The sequence below is a fragment of the Hesperophylax consimilis genome, chromosome 16 (assembly GCF_061612785.1).
Source record: "Hesperophylax consimilis isolate HC1 chromosome 16, BYU_Hcon_1.0, whole genome shotgun sequence".
Classification (NCBI taxonomy): Eukaryota; Metazoa; Arthropoda; class Insecta; order Trichoptera; family Limnephilidae; genus Hesperophylax; species Hesperophylax consimilis.
This window is the reverse complement of record NC_142851.1, coordinates 14482031-14504722: the sequence shown is the minus strand read 5'-3', so window position 1 is coordinate 14504722 and position 22692 is coordinate 14482031. Positions and strand designations below refer to the sequence as shown.

The window sequence follows — 22692 nt, the reverse complement described above, 5'->3', positions numbered from 1 at the left end:
CTCACGAGACCATTAACCAAATTATGTCCATTGCCTAGTCAATGTGACTAATCATCTTCGCTTCCGCGGCGCATTCTTTCTTATCATTTTCATTATTATTATTAATATATATATTTTTTCTTTTCTTTTTCTTCTCTTTTTCACTGTTTCTTCGTTCACGCAACGTTCCACAGCATTGCCCGTTTCGTTTTCTAAATTTTCTTTAAAATACACGTTGTTGTATTTTGGTGGGCGGAATGTTCCGTAACGCCGATCGCTTTTGACAGGCTGTGTGATAACCAATCGTATCGTCAGAAATTAAACTGTATAGTTTAATTTCGCACATGTCAGCTGGAATCACGGAGGCCGTGGGCCGACCAGTCGCACAGAAACCGTTCGTCCCGTCATAACAACATTGCCGGTTCCTTATCGAAATAATTATCTTACGTATTTTTTATCGCAATTTAATCTAAAATAACGAGTGCTACCAACCACGCTAAACGTTCCAGTGCTGACAGATGATGCTCACTATGCAGATTTCACCATCTCCTCCCGGTAAGTTGATTGTGAATTAACGTTATGCATTGTGTTCTCGCATCGCCTGTCACAAGCTATATAATTAATTTATACTTTATCTGTGTGGAATAGCCCTGTAAAGGGCGGCTATTCCAACCCCTGTTCGTTTTTCGAACACTAGGCTTATTTTGACTTGATTCCTACTAGAGGTCAACTTGACGGACGTAAATATCTCTCAAGCCGGGCTTAAAAAGCAACTGAAATACCGGCCCACAGTTCCACTGGCTTCAGACGGTTGAGACCAGTTGGGACTCTTGTGAAGGGAAGATTTTAAAATGCCTGGCTGTTCAGATCAGACTACTAAACAGAACTTAACCCCATTACAAGGAACGTTTAGATCTAGATTTAGCGTAATGAGTAAGATTAAGAAAGGAACGCTTAGATGGTTTGGGCACGTAGAGCGAATGAGTGAAAATAGGAGTGTAAGGAGGATATATGATGCAAATGCGAATGGTAGCAGAAGTCGGGGACGCCCGAGGAAGACATGGAACGATCAAGTGAATCAGATACTCGAGTCGGGCCATGTCAAGAGTCAGAATAATAGAAGAAAATGTATGAGACGATGTATGAATGTGAAGGAGGCAAGAAGTGTGTGCCAAGACCGAGTTGTTTGGCGGTCCGTCCTCTCTGCCTACCCCTGCGGGGAAACGGCGTGATGGTTAGTTAGTTAGTTAGTTAGTTTAGATCCACAATGTTGGTTGAAGTTTCCAATCCGGAATGAGGTTCAAATAATTTATTTTACTCTTACAAATTCAATTCAATTTTATTTTCCCAAGTTTGGTTACGAACCCGCGATCTCTATGTTCACAACTAAGGAGCTTTCTGCTCTGCCAAGGAGGTCGCCAGGTTTGTTTATTTAGACAAAAGTTTGCTTTTCTACTCACACATGACTTTTTTTGTCATTTTGTAAGCGTGAATATATTTCACTTATATTTATTTATTGCATCTCACTATACATAAAACACTTTTTTTTTCACATAAAAATCAACCTCACTAGGACTAAGCATGTATCGAGGTTAACAATTTACATTTGAGTGAAGCAAACATAAGAGTAATCACAAACATATAGTAATTCTACATACAAACACAAAATATTCCAAAAAAAATTAATGAAAAAATTAGTATTAGATGTGTTACCCGATGGTTAATTTGACAGTATATTGTAACAATATTTGAACCATAATTAATCATTTATCATTATTTAAAAGAAGAAGCAAAGTAGATAATAAAGACAGATAGGGTGACATTCAGTTTTTAGCAAATGGGACTTATATAAAAGACAAGGATGAAAAAATATGTATGTACCGCCACAAAGTTCAATGTAGAGCTAATTCTAGTTGTCCGCATTTGTTGTGTTCTTTCAGCAAATTTAATATTGATAAAAAATCGACAAAATATTAGAGTGATATATAGCTGTTTTATACACATAACATTACATTCCTTATAAAAGTAGGTTGGATGGATTTCAGATTTTTTTTTTGTACGTCATTTTAAGGATCAAATAAAACTTATAATTTAAATTTAATATATTTTTATAACACGTTATGTCCGTTTGTTGGGTTTTTGTTTGTTTGATGTATCTAATATCAACATTTCCATAAAAAAATGTTAGATTATATAAGAAAAACAATGTAAAGTTAATTTTTGTCAACCTTTAGAATTCTCAAGTTTTTCCAACTCAAAGTTTTTAATCTTTGTTGTAAGCGAGGCGTTAAATTACAAATAATGAATGAACCTTGGTCACGTCTCGGTCGAGAAATTCCTTCCTGCTTTTTTGTATTTAAATAAAAAACGTAAGATTTAAGAGTTATATCATGAAATATATTTATATCAAAATACTGTTATGTTATTAAATTTTTTAAGCGTGCATAATTGACTTTACATAGACACATATTTATATGTATCTTTATGTACAGTGGTGCCTCACACAACGAACGCCTCGCACAGCGAATGCTGCACACAACGAACTTCCTTTTCGTTCATTTCACGATTCATACAACGAACTTCGCTTCACACAACGAAGTCGCCCGATCTTCTACGATCACTGCCGATTAATTGCATCCTCCCGCGCAGGCAGTCGTTAGACTCGTTAGTCACTGCGTAGTACGCTTAACTTACGCATGTATCGCAGCAATCGTTCTTCATTACGAATTAAATCGCACACGTATCACGGCAGTCGTCCTTTTAAGATAAACTCAACATTTTTTTATATGATGGGTTCTAAAAAAATACTCTTGTCCGTTATTTCCGGCAGATGTTGAAGAAAAGAGAGAAACAAACGACTTTGGACAGGTTTTTCACTGCACCATCGGCGGAAAATGGATGAAGATGTGCAAGATTCGATTATTTCTTAAAATTAAAAAATGTGTGTTTTTTTCATTATGTTTTTAGATGTATCTAAATAAAAATAATAACAAAAAAATTATCTTTTTTTTATGTCATCTTACCATATTTTATGCTACAGAACGAATTATTTTTTTTAACATGTATTGTTATGGGAAAACGCGTTTCACATAACGAACTTTTCGCATAACGAACTTGCTCCTGGAACGAATTAAGTTCGTTGTGTGAGGCACCACTGTATTTCTTTAAAAATAATATGGTACCGATTAGAATTGACTGTCATCATGCACAAATTAAAATATAAATCATTTTTAGCTTATTGAAACTTATCTAAAACATTATTGAACATTCATGTTGACATTGACGGCCTATGTGATCGAGGGTTACGGCTCTCGACTAATATTCGGAAGGTCGCGGGCTCAAATCCCAATGTGCGCAAGCATTTTTGAAGTGAAACTTCTTTAGGCGCGTAATGGATTTTCGGGGACGGAGTAAAACCGAGTCAGGATCGACACGAAAATGCGGGTACCCCCACCACCGCTCACCGTTCACTGTCCCTCTCTCACCATATGCGCTTGTTGAGGTGGGGGAGCCGCTCACGAACGTTCTCTCTCTTCTCTTCTTTCCTCTCTCTCAGACACCAGCGAACTGCGCCACGCCAAGCATCAGCTGCTTGGTTAGTATACTGCGTCGTGAGTGTAATACGAGTGAAATACGTAATTGATTGTGGTTCATACGGTTTGGTACAGAATTTCAGTGTTAAAAATGAGTAGTGACGAGATAGAGGTGATGAACACATCAGTGGCACAAGAGGAAATATCCTATCAAATCCATGCTTCGTCGTTGAATTATTTAACCTCTAATTTTCAAACTAACCTAAGAGAGAAAATAGAGATGATGAAATGAAAATAGAGAGAGAGGAATACTAGAAGTTTCACTTCTGTCTTGCGTAGGCTTGACACACCCACTTTTTTTTAATTGAATTTGTGTTATTATGATTTATTCATTTAAAATAATACACACTATACATGCGGCAGGTCCCAGAGTGGAAGATACTCTCAGTATCGCCCTGGTGTTAGACCACCATTCCCTTTAAATGATTTTGTTAGTTAACTTGAAAAATTAAAAAAAATACATTTAACAAACCAAATTTCAAGACAAGATTAAATAAAAATATTATTTTGATATTTGCTGTATAGCTTATCTGATCTGATTAAATACCTATCAGTTTCAATTTTGAAAATTATAGTGCGCTGAATTTGAATAACGCATTACGCAGGAATGCATGAGGAATACTTCACATCATGCATACACCGTGATAATAATAATTAAAATTGAAAAAAATGTTAAGGCCCCGTAGTGAGCGTTCAAATATAGTTTGAACGGGAGATATGCAAATACGAATGTTAGAGGGAGCGCGCTAATATTAAAAAATCGATAATAATTAAGTGAAAATGTTTAAAGTATTTAATAAAACACGATTCGTTTGAAAAAGAGCAAAATATCTCGAAAAATGATTTAGTTGCATTTAAAAATACACTGTGAATTTTTTCATGCCTATAACATATTAAATAACAGAACAAAACGTGTTTTTAATAAATTTCGGAACTTACTTTGCATTTTTTTTCTATCGCGGAAATTTACATATAATTAACGTTTCGGCTTAACAAATGTATACATATTATCTTCAAAAATAACTCTTTTTTTGAACTTATAAACTTAAAAATGTAAAGAGAAACTTGTTATAAATCGGTAGAAATTGGGAATGCGGGGGCTTAACGAACCACATAAATTAATGTCTTTTTATGACCTTTTTTAACCACATAATATTAATTATTTTTAAACTTACCTTTAAAGGTAACGAGTTTACCAAAAACAATCGATTAACACAGCCTTTCATAAAAAGATATTTCGTTCATTTTTCACTATTTATAAACTGAATTTTGATGCACTTTCACGCTCGAATGATTCTCAATTTGTTGAGGTGATTTTCGAGTAAAATACCACGTGACGAATCCGTTTTGACTGACTGCTCGGAGGGTAATAATAATTTGAGAGATGCGATGATAAAATATATATACATGCATATCAAACCCAACCGCTATAATATTACCCCAGGACACGATAAACCGCAAGAGCCTTCAACTGTGGTGCGCATGCTAAACAGATTACCACGCCCGGTTTTTAAGAATAATCCGGAATGTTATCGATCGGAATTTGTTTTAAGAACATCTTAGGACGGCTTGCTTCACAGCATTTAAACATTTCATCAAATTTCAAAGTTACCTCAAGTTCTGTGAAAGTTCTATCGAGTTATGTTACTATTACAGTTCTGTAAAGCAACTGGCCCATAGTGATATAATAACCGAATTTGAATAGATCTTTCACAGAACTAAAAAAATAAATTAATGAATTGTTCAAATTCTGTGAAACAAGAAATAACCCGTCCTTGATGATATTTAGCAATGACATTATATTATACCTAGACTTGCTATTGTCTCACAAAATTAAGATAAAATATGGCATAGTAAGAAACACTCTTATGTTTCCTGTAAATTCTTAATTCAAACGTTGCTCGATATAACAAAGATAAACAATCAAAAATATATTTCTATTATCGGAATAAACGTTAGGACCGGGTGGTGTTTTCGTATTCAAAGTTGCGTCGACTACGTTAGGGTTTGCATGATGGTTATGCATGTACATGCATAACCATCATGCATAACCGAGTTTAATAAAACACAGGACCGGTCAGTGGTTGAGTGGGCATAGCGCTTGGGTCTCACCCGAGCGTCGCGTGTTCGATTCCTCGGCTGGCTAAGTCCTCCATCACAACACAAGCAACATTTTCGGCTTTCTGTGGTGGTAGTAGGAGATTTTCAAACATTGTTGGGTTATTCGTAACCTGGGAATGTTTGTCTTTCTTTTTTAAAAAAAAAAAAAAAAAAAAACATACACGTTAGGGTTTGCATGAACAATTTCCTATAAACTCTCAGTTAAAGGTAGTTGTAGCTAAGTGACGGTGTTTTGTAGGACATTTTCCTAATCTGCTGTGCACTGCATCGCCAACAATGGACGACGACGATGTGATAGCTGTACTTGGCTTAATACTTGTAACAAAGAAAAGGACAAGAAAAAGAGATCGCACTGAGTGGTGTAAACACTGGCTTTTGAAAAGAAAACAGTTCTCTCATATAAATTTGATGAATGAACTGAGATTTACATCCACTACCACAGAATATTGGACACTGAGAACTGAGAATGACTGAGAACTGTGCATGCAAGCATGAGCGGCCGCCACACACGCTCGGTTATGCATGCGCGCAAACATAACCGAGCGGCAAAAAATATCTATTTTGGTATTTCTTAGGTTGCATGTACATGCATCGATAACTGTACAGTTTTTTTACATACACACTAGAGTTTGCATGATGGTTATGCATGTACATGCAGTTGCATGTACATGCATAACCATCATGCAAACCCTAACGTGTATGGCTACCATTAGAGTGGGGGGCCTGAGCGCCTGACGTATTTTGAGGTGTCAAGTGATTAAGTCAGTGCCGTGCCATAATAGAACAAAAACAGTTTGCAAATGACGGCGATTCTTGTTAATACTCGTTGTTACTGCTAATTTGTTTGTTGTTTTACCGCAAGCATATAAATAAACCAAGTGATTATACTATTTTAAACAGAGAAGCTTAGTTGACGATAATTATTACTTCGTAATTTGACTGTTGCACGCCCAGAACTGTACTCTAGTCGTTCTTGTATTTTCTCTATGACGCCTAAAATGGTAACCGGATAAATCATCATAATAATAATTCATCACATCTTTAAAAAGTTATATAAAGTCATGGAAAGTGATGAAACAAAAACTTTATTAACTGGGTTATGTAGGTTAGGTTAGGTTAAAAAAAATTTTTTTTTCATCGTTTCTAATGACTTTATATCAGTTTTTAAAAGTGTGTTGAATTGTCACTGTGTTGGGTTATCATGGAACCCCTAAAATATTCGGACAGAAAATCCAAACAGTAAATAATTTGCGTGTATTTACAAATAAAATTTTATTCCTTGGCTTTTACTAGTAGGTAATTAACATTTTCTTATCACACCCGAAGACATTTTGACACTTTTTGAAGGCAATTTACTTAGAGGTAGCACACGACCTTACGCGACGCATGGATGTTTACTACTAAAACCGAAAATCGAAAGTACTCCAACTGTCGTACTTTTTACTTGCCACTTTGAGATTTCTACGGCGCTTCTATATATATTGTAACATTGTATTAATGATTGTATTGTCATTGAATTATAGTAATATTTTCTTAGGGTTAAATAAATTTGTATATTTGGATGATTTGTGTAGCGCCGTTTTTGTGCAAATTCACCACAAGGAAGCCGTGTGCTTAACTTTTAGTGTGGTATTTCACTGGATTTGTCCCGATTTTATTGTATTTTGTGCATTAAATATGCCCCTAGTATATTAAAATTATTTCATTCACTTGGCAATAAAATAATGTACCTTTATAGTATTCTAGCTTGTCGTTTCGTCACTTGCAAAGATATATATTTTTTTAAAAAAGCGTTTCGCAATTTCCGTGACAAATGTCATAATGCCGATTTTTGAAAGTCTAGTACTGAAGTTATTTGCAGAAAACCCTCGTATATACAGGGTGTCCGGAAACTCGTAGTACAAGCGGGAAACTGGTGAATCTACATCACATTTGGAGTCGATTTTGTAGTATATATTTTTTTATTTGAGCTTTCGTTATCGAGTAAATCGAGTTTGAAGTTGATTTTTTTTTTTTTTTTTTAGTTTTTTTTTAATCAAATTCTTATAAATTATTACTGAAGATCAAAGTACCCAACTAATTAAAACTATTTGAAAGTAAAACAAATGAAGAAACTCGGATTTGAAGCATTATTTTGAAATCACCCTTCATTTAACCCGGTGTAATCATAAAATATTTCTGCTCTGCAGGGTTAAAACATCTGTTATTCAACCCTAAACACCAGAAAAAACTTTAACCCTAAAATAGCCGAAAAATATTTTTTTTTGGTTTTTTTTTTTTTTTTGAAAATGCTCATATCAAAAAACTTTATGTTTTTTTGGGTTCCCCATGTGGTGTAGATTCTCCAGTTTCCCGCTTGTACTACGAGTTTCCGGACACCGTGTATATATATATATATATATATTTTTTTTTTTATTCCATATCTCGGGAGGGTGCAATCCCACGAGCTCCATATTATACGTAGAATATATATAAAGTAAATATAAAAAAATATTGTAAGATAATACATACACAATAAACTAAAACAAAATACAATAATAATAATACAAAAAGAGATTAAAGTTTTTTAAAAAGAAAATATTTAAAAAAATATATATATGAATATATTATTATTTTTTTTATCTATGACATCAGGATTTAGCTCCATCGCTTGTAAATAGGTCCCTGCCAGAAGTGCAGTGCTGCCATCACAAGACCGTTTTCGCTCGTGGCTAGTCGTGTTCGATAGCTGGTGATCCGTTTTTTCATTAGTGCTCGGAATCCGGGAGCACGCCCTTCTATAAACCTCTCAGTGGCACTGCAGTACCAGGACAGCCCAAAAAGTATTCGGTAGGAATTGTTGTACTGTACTTCCATTCTTTTTAGAGATGCTTTGTTGAAGTTGGTCCACAGCTCCGATGTATATAGGCTCGTGCAGTATGTGTTAAAAAGTTGCCTTTTTGCTTTTGGGCTACACTTGTTAAATCGTCGAGAAATCATATTTGCTCTGATGCACAGTGATCTTATATTTGTGATATTTTCGTATATATATACGAAAATAGTGTTAGCCGGCGCACGGCGAGCAGCTCGGCATTTAACCCTGTCACACTAGGGTAGAATTAGTACACAGGAGCGTTGTATTTCAAGGGTTAATAATGGAAATGATTTTGCGGTCTGAAAATAGTAGCCATGTTCTTAATACCTGGCAGAAAACTCTGTGCAATTATCATGATATGATCACATTTTGAGAGCCTTTTCTGTTAATTTTATTAGATTTTCTGCTATGTTCATATAAGAGGCATCCAGAAAGTAAGGTTACAAGGGCTCCTGAGGCCGGGGATTTTTTTTGTTTCGAAGTTGGCGCAATTGGGGTGTAGGGGGGATCCTAACGGTCAGTTCGTTTGTCGCCCATTTTGTTCAGCCACAGTAAATTATTCCGATGGAGATGTTGTCGCGCGCTCCCGCCACTTCCCGTGCGTGACCACGTCGCGCGAATTTTTGGATCGATTTGACGGAGAAGCTTTTCTGGACTCTATCGTGACGAGGGATAAGACGTGAGTCACTAAACCCCAGAATTCAAAAGACAATCACTTCAGTGGCGTCATTCATCTTCCCCAGCCAACAAAGTTCAAGACGACCCATTCAGTCTAAAAAGTCATGGCATCTGTTTTTGGGATCGTTAGGGTTTTTTTGGTGTATTTTAGGCCTAAACGGACTATCATTTATGTATAGGCTTATTCCAATACCCCCCCCTGAAATATCCCCTGTGGCTGAAAGAGCTGACTACAAAAATGTATCGATCTTGACAGCGATCACGTTGAAAAATAGTTTAATATATTTGCAGAGGATCCTGTGAATTCCAATTAAATATAAGCATTTTTCGATCCTACATAAATGTTGTAACCTTACTTTCTAGATGACCCTCGTAGTTGACTTTTTTAAAAGAAAAGCAAGCATTCCCTGGTTACGTAACCTAATAATATTTATAAAAAATCTATTATATTAGTGGAAAATGTTGCTTGTACATTGATGGAAGACGGGGAATAGAACCCACGACCCTGGGTGGGACCCGACTCATTTTTCCAATCGGTCCACTGTTAAATGCACATATTGAAAAAGGTTACATAAATTACCCATGTTCATTATTTTTGTACCAATATTTTAATACCAGCTCCTTGTTCTGTATATATTATGTATGTTTTTTAATTATTGAAGACAATATTAGCGATTTCGAAACGAAAATCTGAAACAGAAAAATCAGAAAAGGATAGCGCCCTTGAGGTGATTTTTCACAAAAACGGCGCTCTACAAATTATCCAATTATTATTATTATTATTATTATTATACGGTCACATCTAGGACTCGAACCCAGGACCCTTGTCTTTCCGGGACACCGCTCTACCACTGAGCTAATGAGACCCTATCCCCCTCGGTCACTTTTAACTAACTCTTATCATACTTCGAATAAGAACTACCAACATTGTCTTCATTTTTTCACCGCACAAGACAAGGGTCCTGGGTTCGAGTCCTAGATGTGACCGTATCCTTTTCTGATTTTTCCGTTTCAGATTTTCGTTTAGAAATCGCTAATATTGTCTTCAATAATTAAATATTACAATTTGAGGTTTTACTCAGTAAAGTTATTCCGAAAAATAAATATGTATGGTTTTTCCCAACTTCATCAAGTTGTAACAAATATTTAATATTTATTAATAAATATCCTTCTGCATTTATCTCCGTTCGACATCGCTCTATTTTTGCATGGAGCTTGTATCGGTCTCTTTTCATGAATCTATGTACCTATTTAATATAATACTCGTACACTAATATAATGGAATTCCTTTAGGGGCGATACTTGTGATGCCTATAAATACCGATTACAAACTGATAAGGTTATAAATACGCAGGGAACATTGCATCATATTATTCTTATTATATGTTAGGTTTGTTGGTCTGGCAGTATAAGTAAAGGTTTTATTTTTGTTGTGTTCCCTCAAATCTGTAAAAGCTCGGCTGGAGGGGAGATCTAATGGAGATTAGTAGCAAAGTAAAGAAGAAATTGACGGAAACGTCCCAGCAAGACGTCATACCGTTTTGAATAGTTTTTTTCTTTTACTATTAATAATGTCTTGAGAATTTCCTCCAAGATTGTTATTATTAAATGAGAAGCGAGTTCATAAAGAAACATATCTACAAACATTTTTTGTGTGACAGTTTTAAGTGACTAGTCAATATTTTAGGATAATCTTTAAATACAAATTCAATTTTTTATTTTTATTTTTTTTTTAAATATATTTTTATTAAATAATTAATCAATTTACAGAGAATAAATAATCAATAATGTTAACAAAGATAATTCATCAATTAGTACAATTAGTTTTCACTGCTTTTGATTTTTTAATGTTCCTCTTCTATAGAAGCTTGCGCTTGTGTCTGGAATATTTTGTGTTTGTAATTATGAATATTAAAATTTATAATTACAAACACAATTAATTGTTGAACACGATGAACAATGAGAAAACTCATTTGATTTGTGAAAAGAAGTCGAAAATTGCGAATTTCGACAAAAGAGATATCTACGCAATTGAAAAAAAAAGTTTTCACTAAGCGAAATACCAATACATTTTAATTCTACAATAAAATTATTGATTTTAATAAAAATATAAATGTTTGCTTTATATTTCAAAGTACCTACTTACGTCGAAAAAATAATTACAAAAAATCTTAACCCCTCCAGCATTTAAGGGTCACGTGTGACCGGGCGTCTATTTATAAAAGTATTTTTGTATTTTTTCTATCATGTGAAAATACGTAATTTTTTGACGCTAGAAAGAGAAATTATAATCTTTCCAGTTTGCCTCAAATATTTATACTGGATGCCATTAATAAAATACTAAAAATAGCCAAAATGAAAAATTCATTTGGCGTCGCTAGCGTACAATCGGCTTAACTCTTGACAGGCCAAGTGAGTTTTCCGACGACCCCATGCATTTTTCTGTCTTGTGGACTTTTAAACTATAAAAATCCCAATAATTCAGTCAATTATTAATGGTAACTTATGTATTGGCGCAGAAATACGTAAAATGATAAGTTAAGTATTTAAGCAAATATAAGGGGGAAAGTAATTTTGGGTACTACCTACTCCCTCACTTGGCTGCGGGATAGTTAGTTAACTTGAAGAATTATTTCTTATATTTTATTATATGAACTAGATAAAAGTGAAGTTAAAGTTTTCTTACAAATTCCACATACAAAACGAATGTGTTTTCGATTATTGAGTTGTCTCAATTTTTTTACGATTGGCGTAAAAATGTGATTAGTGTTTTTGACAACATTCACGTTTGATTTAAAAAAATGTTATTATTTAGAGAGTAATATTTATTTTAAATGCGTACACCGGAAAGTTAATTTTATCTTGTTTCTAAAACAATATTTCTTTTTACGGAAAATAAAATAATAAGATGTATATAGGGCATTTGAAATACGTACTAAGTGTTCTAGTTTAGCTTGAACAATGAACATGTTTAGAAGCGCAATTAGAATCGCATTTTTCTTCGTTACTTTTGTGGGTATGGATTTCTGGAAAACAGAAACGCCGGAACTGGATGGTCGCGATAACGAATCCCATGGGGAATCACTTATTCCCTTTATCCCGGACACTTCCGTTTGCGTGGAATTTAATTATTGTTATTATTATTATTGTTGTTTATCAGCTAAAAGCAAATTAAGTCCCGCGCAATGCTTGTACCTACATTTAATTTATGATGTGTCAGGTCCACTCAAAGTATCCGATTTTTATTTATTACTCATTACTTATTCAATTTACTACGCAGTAGATAGTAATTTTTTGTTGAATAATTTCGTTACGGCCGTTTTCATCCTTTTTCCCTTATTAGAAGACGGAATACTCAATGCACGGAGAAAATGAGTAAAGTTGATTTATTAAAAATCTCTTCAAATTATTGGTTGTCCTTTAAAACGGGACAGCAAGCCGCTTCCTGATAAAGTGTTCATCCGTGTTTTGTCTTAATGATATATCATGACGAAAATCAAAATCGTGTTCGGACATCGTGAAAAAATATAGTATTTTACTTAAAGTTTATCAGAATACCTATCAATTCATTCGTTAATAGCCTACAATCCCGTTTTTAACAGAAATACGACTAATTTGAAGAGATTCTTAATAAATTAGCAATACTTTTTATCAGGAAGTTTTCTCTGTGTACTATTTACCATACTTTTTGTCTTAGCGTCCGCACAATTTTAAAATATACAAAATACATATTTTTTCTTTTTCTTCCGACTTTATGTCCCGGTTAAATCTTCCCCACAGGAAAAATTAAACCCTTCCACACACTTTTCCACAAATGATCATCTAGTCAATCCACATTATGCAATTGCATTGTATAAGCATAATAAATACAAAATAATACAAAAACAACACGTCGAATCACCAGACATCAAATGGGAAAATAATTCACCGACTCCAGATATTTTCATATCAGAGGGTTCGGCTCGGTAGAACTTCTAATTGGACCTATAAATCCTACTGATCCCTCAATATAAATATTTAAAAAAATCTTTCGTAATCCTACATGTATTTAAAATGACTGATTTTTGCATTTTTATATTATATGCATATTTTTATTATTTGAGCTTAAATCCCCTCACAAAAACAAGAGCGTCTCTGATAGGCTCTTATGATTGTTTACTTTGTACACGGTGAACATGGAATAATAATTATTTGTAAAAAATACTTAAATATAATAATAACGTCAATGAAAAAGAACCCAAGTAAAACTTTTCATCAAGTACTTAGTTAATCCCACTCTTGCATGTGAATCCATATTATTTCCGATCTTATAAAATAGTTCCTACTTTTTCTTAATGTATTGTTTTAATATATTTTCAAAGAGCTCCGAGTTTATAGCTCTAAAAGCTCCGATCTTATAGCTACAAAAGCTCTGAAAGCACCCCTCTCAAAGCGCAAAAGCTTCGAGGTTTTAGCTCAGAATGTGCGAGCTTTAAGCTATAAATTGCTGTGCTGCAAATGACGATTTATTTTATCGCCCCTTGAAGTGGTCAGTATCCCTCAATTGGCGTAAAAAATCAGTGATTGAATAAGTTATCTTATCGACTTCAGCAAAATTTTAACACATCTTGAATTTACGTAATTTATAAAATATTTTTTTTAATGTGAATACCGCACAAGAATCCCAACTGGGCAAGCACCTGGCTATTCACGTCTGGTTACCAATCTCGGCTAAAGCCATTTCAAGCAACTTTTCAATTCTGAATGGTGAATTGATGGCGGAATTGATGTTTTTTACAAACACTCAGATAATAGGCTATATAATATTCATACTAAGTTATATATAATTATTAACCTAATCAACGCAGAAATTCATATAAATAATAAAACAAATTTATCTATACCTAACCGCAGCGGTTGAGTGTTCACAGATTCGTCTACACGGACTTACTTATCTCATTCTATTATTTACGAAGCAAATACTCGCATATCATCAAAAGCTCGCGCTGTTGCAATCGTTATAATAAATAATGAATAATTGCTATTTTGAGTGGTGTTTTTCTATTATAGGCCCTGAATCAAACGGCGCTTTAATTAGACGATATCAACCTGGTATTTCGTCAACAATAATCGAATAATAGATTAATTCTGTGCTACTTTTTGTATCTATATACACGGAGAAAAATGAGTACGGCTTTTTATCAAGATACTGTTAAAAATGTGACTGCATGACCATTTCCTGATACTCATTCAGAATATATCCGAACACAAGTTCACGCAGTTGCTCTTGTCTGAATGTGATGAACGAGATGGGAACATATTATTATTTTGAAGAACATGTGTTCTGATTTTCTTATAACATATTCGCGCTTTACTTCAAATCATTCGTTATAGGCCCACAGTCCCGTTTCTAACAGGAATACGAATAATTTAATCAGATTTTTAATAAATTAACAATATTTCTTATCAGTAAGTTAAGAGATTTGAGATCTTGGCGTGATTTTCGAAGCAAATCTCTCTTTCAAATCCCACATTATCTGACGTTGTCTCCCGCGCTAACAATATGCTTGGATTTGTTATTCATAATGCGAGATCGTTTACTAACGAAATCGCAATACGGAGAACACATCTTGGTATCCTGGTTCGCAGTATCCTGGAATATAGCTCTATTATTTAAGCCACTTCTGAACAAGACATATCCTAGAAATAAAAAAAAGGTACAAAAGAGGTTTAAGTGTCACCTATATACTTGTATTCGACGTACTATAATTCAATTGTTGTTCCAATCGATTCCTCCCCTCGATTTACGTGCTTACTCTCTACGATATCAAAACAATGATGAAACAATATATCAGAAAATTGCGTTCCACAATTAGCCTAGAAACGCTTATTTTTATAAGTGATAAGGCTCTATTTGAGGTCATACGTTTGGTAAGTATCCTACCCATAAAAATTAACAGTCTGATTACTGTTTACTGCCAATGGTAATCAGTACCTAACCAGTAATCAGCCCCTTACATTGTATTCTACTTTCGTTTGTATTCATAGATTAGGCAAGCAAATAATGGTCAAAATAAAGGATCCACATGGTGTTTTTACCAATTTCCGTGTTTATTATTTATATTATTGTACTTTTCTTTTTTGTGTAAAGACCTTTACGTAATTATGTGCAATCATGGACACATTCAATAATAGTACAACATGCGAGAGTGTTTTAATACGTAGATGTCTATATAGTCACATTCAATAATAGTACAATATGCGAGTCTGAATAAATAGATGTATACATAGTCGCATTCAATAATAGTACACAAACGACACATTCAATACAGTGGATTGAAGGGAAGTAGGTAATATTGTCATGAAATAATTCAAGATGAAATAAATTAAATTGATTAATTAAGACTCCTTAAATAAATTACGTCTAGTGAGAACTTTAACGTGAATATTGCTCAGAGAATGAGTGCTTCCAGTGCCAAGCTTATCATGGATAATATGACGTAAATATATTATTTAAATCAGCAAGCTGTCTTCTTTTTCCAGAGTATAAAAATAAAGTATTGGAGTCGTTCCTCATAAGATTTGATTAAGACATTTAGTCCAACCATAAATTATAATAGTTTTATTTTTTTTGTTACAGATTCAATAGTTTTAGAATATTTTAAGTAGTGTGGGTTCCAGATATAACACTCCCATGTTCCAATTTACTTCTGACTAATGAGTTGTACAAGGTTAAAATCGTTAAGGGTTTTTTAATGGTTTTGGTATTCTGTGTATGAATCTCATCACTTTCAAGTATTTACTTATGATATCATTGATGTGTACATAATACTTAAATTTTGAATCAAGAGTAATTCCTAGTTCTCTTGTGGTGGTTAATTGTAGGTATTTAATCGAACATTATAAATCGAATATGCATATCCTTTCATCTTCTGTTACGAGTGAAATTTATAAAGTTTTTTTACTTTCGAATATTGGTTGCGCCATCTCTTGGGTTGACTAGTAGTCAATTTCAAAGGATTTTTTTTGGTTTGATTGAGGATTTAACCTTCCTCCCCAGGGACTGGAGTCAACCACACTAACAACTGCGCCAAATCCCGATTGGGTAGGACATATATTTATTTAATATATTAACTGCTGTGGTGTCATCTAATTTTAGAAAATTGCGCATGTATATGTTCGCGTCTATATGCGTGATCGCCACCAAAAGTTGATAAAATGAATTGTCATCGACAACGAGTCTATCTGTCTAGTTTCAGCTCGATCGGATATCGGGAAGTGGATTAACACTTTTTCTACTTCTAAGATTAATCGACGGTCCCGAAGAACAATATCGGATGTGCGAATTTGTAGTTTTGCAGTAAAGCTGTTTAAAGTTTCGTTTCCGCATCTTTACTAAAAAAATCTTTACTTTAATGCAGAAACGAAACTTTAAGGCTCCTTAGTAAGCGTTCAAAGATGTTTTGAAAGGGAGATATGTAAATACGAATGTTAGAGGGAGAGCGCTAATATTAAAAAAATGATAATAACTAAGCGGAAATGATGATATATTTAATAAAACACGATTCGTTTGAAATAGAGCGAAAATCTCTCTACAAATGCTTTAGTTGCATTTAAAGATACACTGTGAATTTTTTCATGACTATAACATATTAAATAACAGAACAAAACGTGTTTTTAATAATTTTCGTTGGTTACTTTGCGATTTTTTTCTATCGAGGGAATTTCATATTATGAACGTTTCGGCATAACATATTTTTATTGGTTACTTCAACTTAAAGATTTAACGAAAAACTTGTTATAAATCGGTATAAATTGGGTATCCGGGGACCTCTACTGCAAAACTACTAATTTGCACATCCGACATTGTTCTTGGGGACCGTCGATTTGCATTCACGAAAACAAAATCGAAATTCAAATAGGTGTATTTAAAAACATGTGATTTTGAATATATAGTTTTTAAACATAATAGGATAAGAATCAGTGGGAATTTTGCGTTATACTCGTATATTAATATATTCAATACTAAAATCGGCGACATTTATTTCTTAAAATTAGCGCAATATAAACATGCACTGCAACAAATTATTTTTCCATGATGTAACATTATATACACAATATGGACATGTTGAAATGAAATGATGATATTTCTCACTGTTCTTTTTTTGTTATTTTTGGTTGTGATAGACAAAATAATTGTATGTTATTTTTAAGTTTAAAACTACTATTATGTAATGATATTATTTTTCTTAGTTTTGTACTCTATTGTATGTTTATTTATAAAAGGCAGTATAGCCGTTTATGTATTTAAAATAAATAAAATAAAAATATTGATATCATAAAGAAAGCAGTGGGCCAAGAATAATAATACGCTGTAATTAACGCGATGTATTACCACGGATGACAGGTGATAATGAAGAGTGTTCAAAATCTTAAATCTCCGAAAATTCTTCACCGATTGCTTTGAAATTCTGATACAACGTTACATTCGAATACGCGTTTGTTTTTATATATTTTTATATATCTGTGACAGGTAAAAACAGGCTTTTTGAAAAACTGCGCCATTTGTTGGACAAACATGCTTTTGAAATCTAGAAAACTTTTTGAAAAACTACGCCATTTGTTGGACAAACATGCTTTTGAAAACTAGAAAACTTTTTGAAAAACAGCGCCATCTTTTGAACGTAAAAACAACACGTGCTATTGTTTCTCTATGTACACAGACTGCGGCGGGGTACAGCTAGTTTTTCATATAAAATAATTGATATAATTTTCGATGTATTTTTATCTTACTCTTAATATTTTAAAATTAAGATTCAGATTTTTCCGACTTTATGTGTGGGTTAAATCTGCCCCACAGAAAAACTAAACCCTTCCACACACTTTTCCACAAATGATCATCTAGTCAATCCACATTACGCAAGTGCATTATGTAAGCATAATATCTAAATATCTTTTTATCATTCAGTTTAATTTTTATTTCTATTTTGAATATATATGTATTTTGTTTTTTTTTCCATAACATGTCCTTTTCCTTTATGTTTTATTATTTGTTTTTACAAAATATTATTTTCTTAGTATTTCTATTTTTGAAACTGACAATTCATGGTGGAATTCCATTATAATATATTTTTATTTTCTTACTTCTTACATAAATCATGTACGACTACCAGTCGGGCATGAGCCTAGTATGGTAGTTGAGAAAATCACCTAAATTGTAATTTAAAAAATTTATAAACATAAAAAAAGTGCGTGCTCATTATATATAATCATACCTATGATTGTCTCGCTTCATGTCGTCTCTCTCATACAAGCCTTCAATACAATAAATTATTTTCCTTTACCACAGCTTTGCGGCTTTCGCAGTAATAATGCAGTACTATCGATTCGCAAAAGTATATTTTTTAACACTACATTTATCCTTGTCCTATCACATCTGTACTCCGATCCAAAACATGTTAAGCAAACATATAAATATAAAAGTAAGTAGGTAAATATTTGATTGTAATAATTATTTATGAAGATTAATTAAAATGCATTGTGGTTTTCTTCTGCATCCGAAACCACATTAGATACTTTCAATTTGTTTATATATTTTTTGTGGTTTTGAAATTTAAGAGGGCACAATAACCCCTTGCATGGATGTACTCTTTATATGCACACGGAGAAAACTTCATGATAAAAAATATTGCTAATTTATTAACAATCTCTTCAAATTATTCGTATTCCTTTTAAAAACGGGATTGTAGGGCCATTAACGAATTGATTGATAGGTATCCTGATAAACTTTAAGCAAAATAGCAATGTTTTGTCACGATGTCCGAACATGTTAAATCCTAAATTTTTTGCATTTCGTCACGATATATTATTAAGGCAAACCCAGGTGCATGAACACGTTTCGATGTTATTATGAACTAGCTGACGTGTACCCGGTGTTGCTAGGAGACCTTTCTCTACTTTCTATAGATATAATAGTTTTTTTTTGTTGTGAATAATGTTATTTTTTTTTTTACTAAATGTTTACATGTTACATATTTGACATTTTTTAACTACCATACTAGGTCCGTGTTGTGGTAGTTATACATGAAATAATAATAAAAATAGCATAAAAGAACTATGTTATGTCTCTATTGTTTATATTTCTATTATGATTTGATTTATATCTACACCCTCTCTCCATGGCTATAAATGTATTGATAATCGTTTTGTTTTGTACATTTTTCGTTTTATATAATCTTTTGTTTTGTATAAATTTTTGAATTCATATTCCTTTCCTACAAATTTTTTTTATTTATTTTATTTTTATTTTTTTATTTAAAACAATATGTATAACACTTTTTTATTTAACAAAATAGGTAGACCAACAAACCAACAGTTAGCTTTTAACCTTATGCAGTTAATGTTATTTTAGGTACAAGTCATTCTACCCATCATACTGCTTCATAGTTTTATTTAATGCTAATTAAACTTTTTTATTTGTTTTATTTTTTTAATTTGGTTTTGTTGTCTGCCTGTTTATTGACAATCTGGGCCTAGAAATGCCTAGGCCTAAGTGGCCTAGACTTCTTAAAGACATTATTGTGATACTTATTATTATTCTGATGTTTTTATTCTACATTTATATCAACAGTGTCAAGGACTTGTAGCCAGTTACTTCCCCACCTTCATCTTCCCCACCTCCTTCCCCCCCGCGCTACCTTCAGCCTCACAACATACCACAGTTGGAGATGCCGTAGTCTGACTGGCTCCAGACGGTTCGGAGCAGTTGGGACTCTTGTGCGGTTTCGCATTAAAGATAAAATAAATAATTGGATAAATTTCGTTTTTTTCTAGCATTCGAACGGTAAATTTCTTTTGAAAGGCAATAATCCAGAGGCAAATATTTTATTTATATATATTTTTAGCTTCACAAATTCTACAATTATAATATTCCGTGAATGAAAAATTAACGTTCTGGAACTAAGTAATGTGATGATTTTGTGTGGGATATTTTACAGTGTTTTTTTATTATCTTTGTTTGTTCGTTTGGTACGATTTGGTAAGATTTTTAGTCAGGGTTAGTTAATAGAAATTGCAGATTCCTTAGTAAAAAAATATGACTGTAATTTAAGCGAATACTCACACTTATCAGATACACTCAACATTAACATATGCTTTTTTACGAGTAATTTCTTTTAGGGCATTATTATGTTTTTTTTTTAAATTATTTATCATTATAATATATTTAAAACATCTGCTTGTGTATTTATTTATTTATTTTGTAAGAAATAAACAGCTTTTATATAATATACAATGATAGATATAAATATACAAGTTAACTGAAGTCAAGCCACAGAAGTTTCTTATATTAAAGTTCATTAGAAATGAAGTTTTTTTTTGTATGTTTGCACTCGAAAAGTAGTCGTCCAATATCGCTGAAAATTTTAGAGTTTTGTTCTTATTAGTGCCAGGAGTGTTTAGGGAGTGGTTTTAAAGGCATTAGCGATAGCGAAGCATTTCGGGGTCCACTAGTTATTTATATTAAGAGTAAGGTAAATCGGTGTAAACGGGTCCCCTGGGGCAACTGCGTTAATTCAAATACCTTCGTTCTCTAATTATTAGGTTAAAAATTAAGAATTGACGCATTTACACAACTGATCCAAAAAAGGACATGGAAAATTTGACTTCAAAACATAAGTAGTGAATATTACTTTTATGACATTTATATTTATAAAACCGGATAACTGATATAGAGTTAAATTTTTTTATTTTGTTTTTGAGTTAATAGTAAACTGCCGTGGCAACATTAGCCATTTATTGAGGCTTCGACATAATAAGTGAGCCTTTTTTTTAACTATATTGAAAAGAAAATTCCGCAATTAACATCAACACACCATTAAAAAAATCAACAAGGAGGATGAAAGACATTTTCAATATTAAAACCTACCACAAAAATACAGTATATTTCTCCCCTGTACCTCGAACATTAAGATATCACAAACCTGTTCACTGCTCTAATAATGAAAAAGATTTTTTTAATGACCAATTTCATCCCTTTAAAAATAGTTTTACCATTAATCATGTCAAGCTAATATTGCTATGAAGCCCCTTATTAAAAAGATAGGCAATATTTTACCTACCAATCTGTACAGGTGACAATAATAAATGGACATATTTGTATTCCACCCCATTCTTATTTCCATTTGCTAACTGGCTGGCGTGTACCCGGCGTTACTGGGGGTTATTCTTAGGAGATGGAAACAAACCTTCAAGGACTTTTTTGTAGGCCTTTTTACGATATACAATTCCGTAGTACATTATTTTGATGTATCTCATAAGGTTTAGCTAGCGTTAACAATGTAAGCGCTCGAAAATATTTTTTTACGACTTATTACAAAACATTGTCATTTTGCTACTCTTTATAAATATAATATGCATGTATTGTATATAAATAAACCTTCCGGAAAAAATTCTCTAAATTATAGTGAAAATCCTATCAAAATCCGTTGAGTAGTTTAGAAGAACTAAGCGTACAAACAGACAGACGCGGATAGCGACTTTATTTTTTTATACTATTTAGAGATTATTTTTATTATTACTGTGTACTAAAACATCTTTGTATGTAAATTTTTGTGCATCATGCCTGTTTTATGTACTGAAATAAAATAACTCTGACATAATTCGTCAGCCCATCTCATTTGGGAACATTCTCATTTGCTTCAACAAATGATGCCTTCGAATAATGTAATTCTCGATATTAATCCTCTTCATATTATACTTTTTAAATAATTAAAATTCTTTCACGAGTTCAATAATTCTTAATGCTCTGTGTTTACTTAGCTAATTAAAATTATGCAAAATTCTGGCTATTAGAATTATGCAAAAATGCAGTTTTATTGCTGTCCTCAATATGATAAATAAATGGATATTACTTTTTGCAGTCGGTTATTTGCACAATGCTTTTAGAATGAGCTATTTTGACCGATAACATAATATTTACCCATCGTCACACCTTCCATCTAACAAATATTTGTTGACTTGATTAAATTAAGGAAAAGTTTTTATTGGTATCGCAACCAGAATACTAACACAGATGCGCTGCATGTACAGTATATTTCAAACTTCAGAAAAGAAAAAGATAATTTTTTTAACGTTTCGACCGTTTGGAATTTCGTCTGTCTCTAAATTTGTTTGTACTTTCCGTTTCCGTTTCAAGATGGTAACCGTTTTAATGGCTCAGTAAAAATTATTTTTTCAAACGTGAAATATTAATTTTTATTTGGACCTTATTCACATTTTTCAATATTATGCTACCTACCTACCGGCCTGCCTGAAAAAAGTTTAAAAAGAGAATGTATAATTCCTTATTTGAACTTTTAAAAAAAAAGCAAAGTGGTTTGAAAAAAAATAAAATTGGCTTAATCACGACAAAGGTCTGTTTCTCAGTGACTTTTCGCAAGGACATCCCTTTCGAAAGCTTATACACTAATCCTAAGCATGTGTTTTTCG

The 22692-nt window shown here is 32.8% G+C and overlaps 2 protein-coding genes across 2 annotated transcripts in view; one reads left to right on the top strand and one right to left on the bottom strand.

The window, feature by feature from the left end:
- LOC149416757 (glucose-dependent insulinotropic receptor-like) overlaps nucleotides 1-4928 on the bottom strand; it is a 33805-nt gene extending 28877 nt beyond the window's left edge. The window contains exon 1 of the mRNA XM_089640943.1: nucleotides 4748-4928. The gene's annotated coding sequence lies outside the window, so the exon portion shown is untranslated. The remainder of the gene's footprint in view (nucleotides 1-4747) is intronic.
- Bili (FERM domain-containing protein 8 Bili) overlaps nucleotides 1-22692 on the top strand; it is a 106783-nt gene that overhangs the window by 65610 nt on the left and 18481 nt on the right. The window lies entirely within an intron of this gene.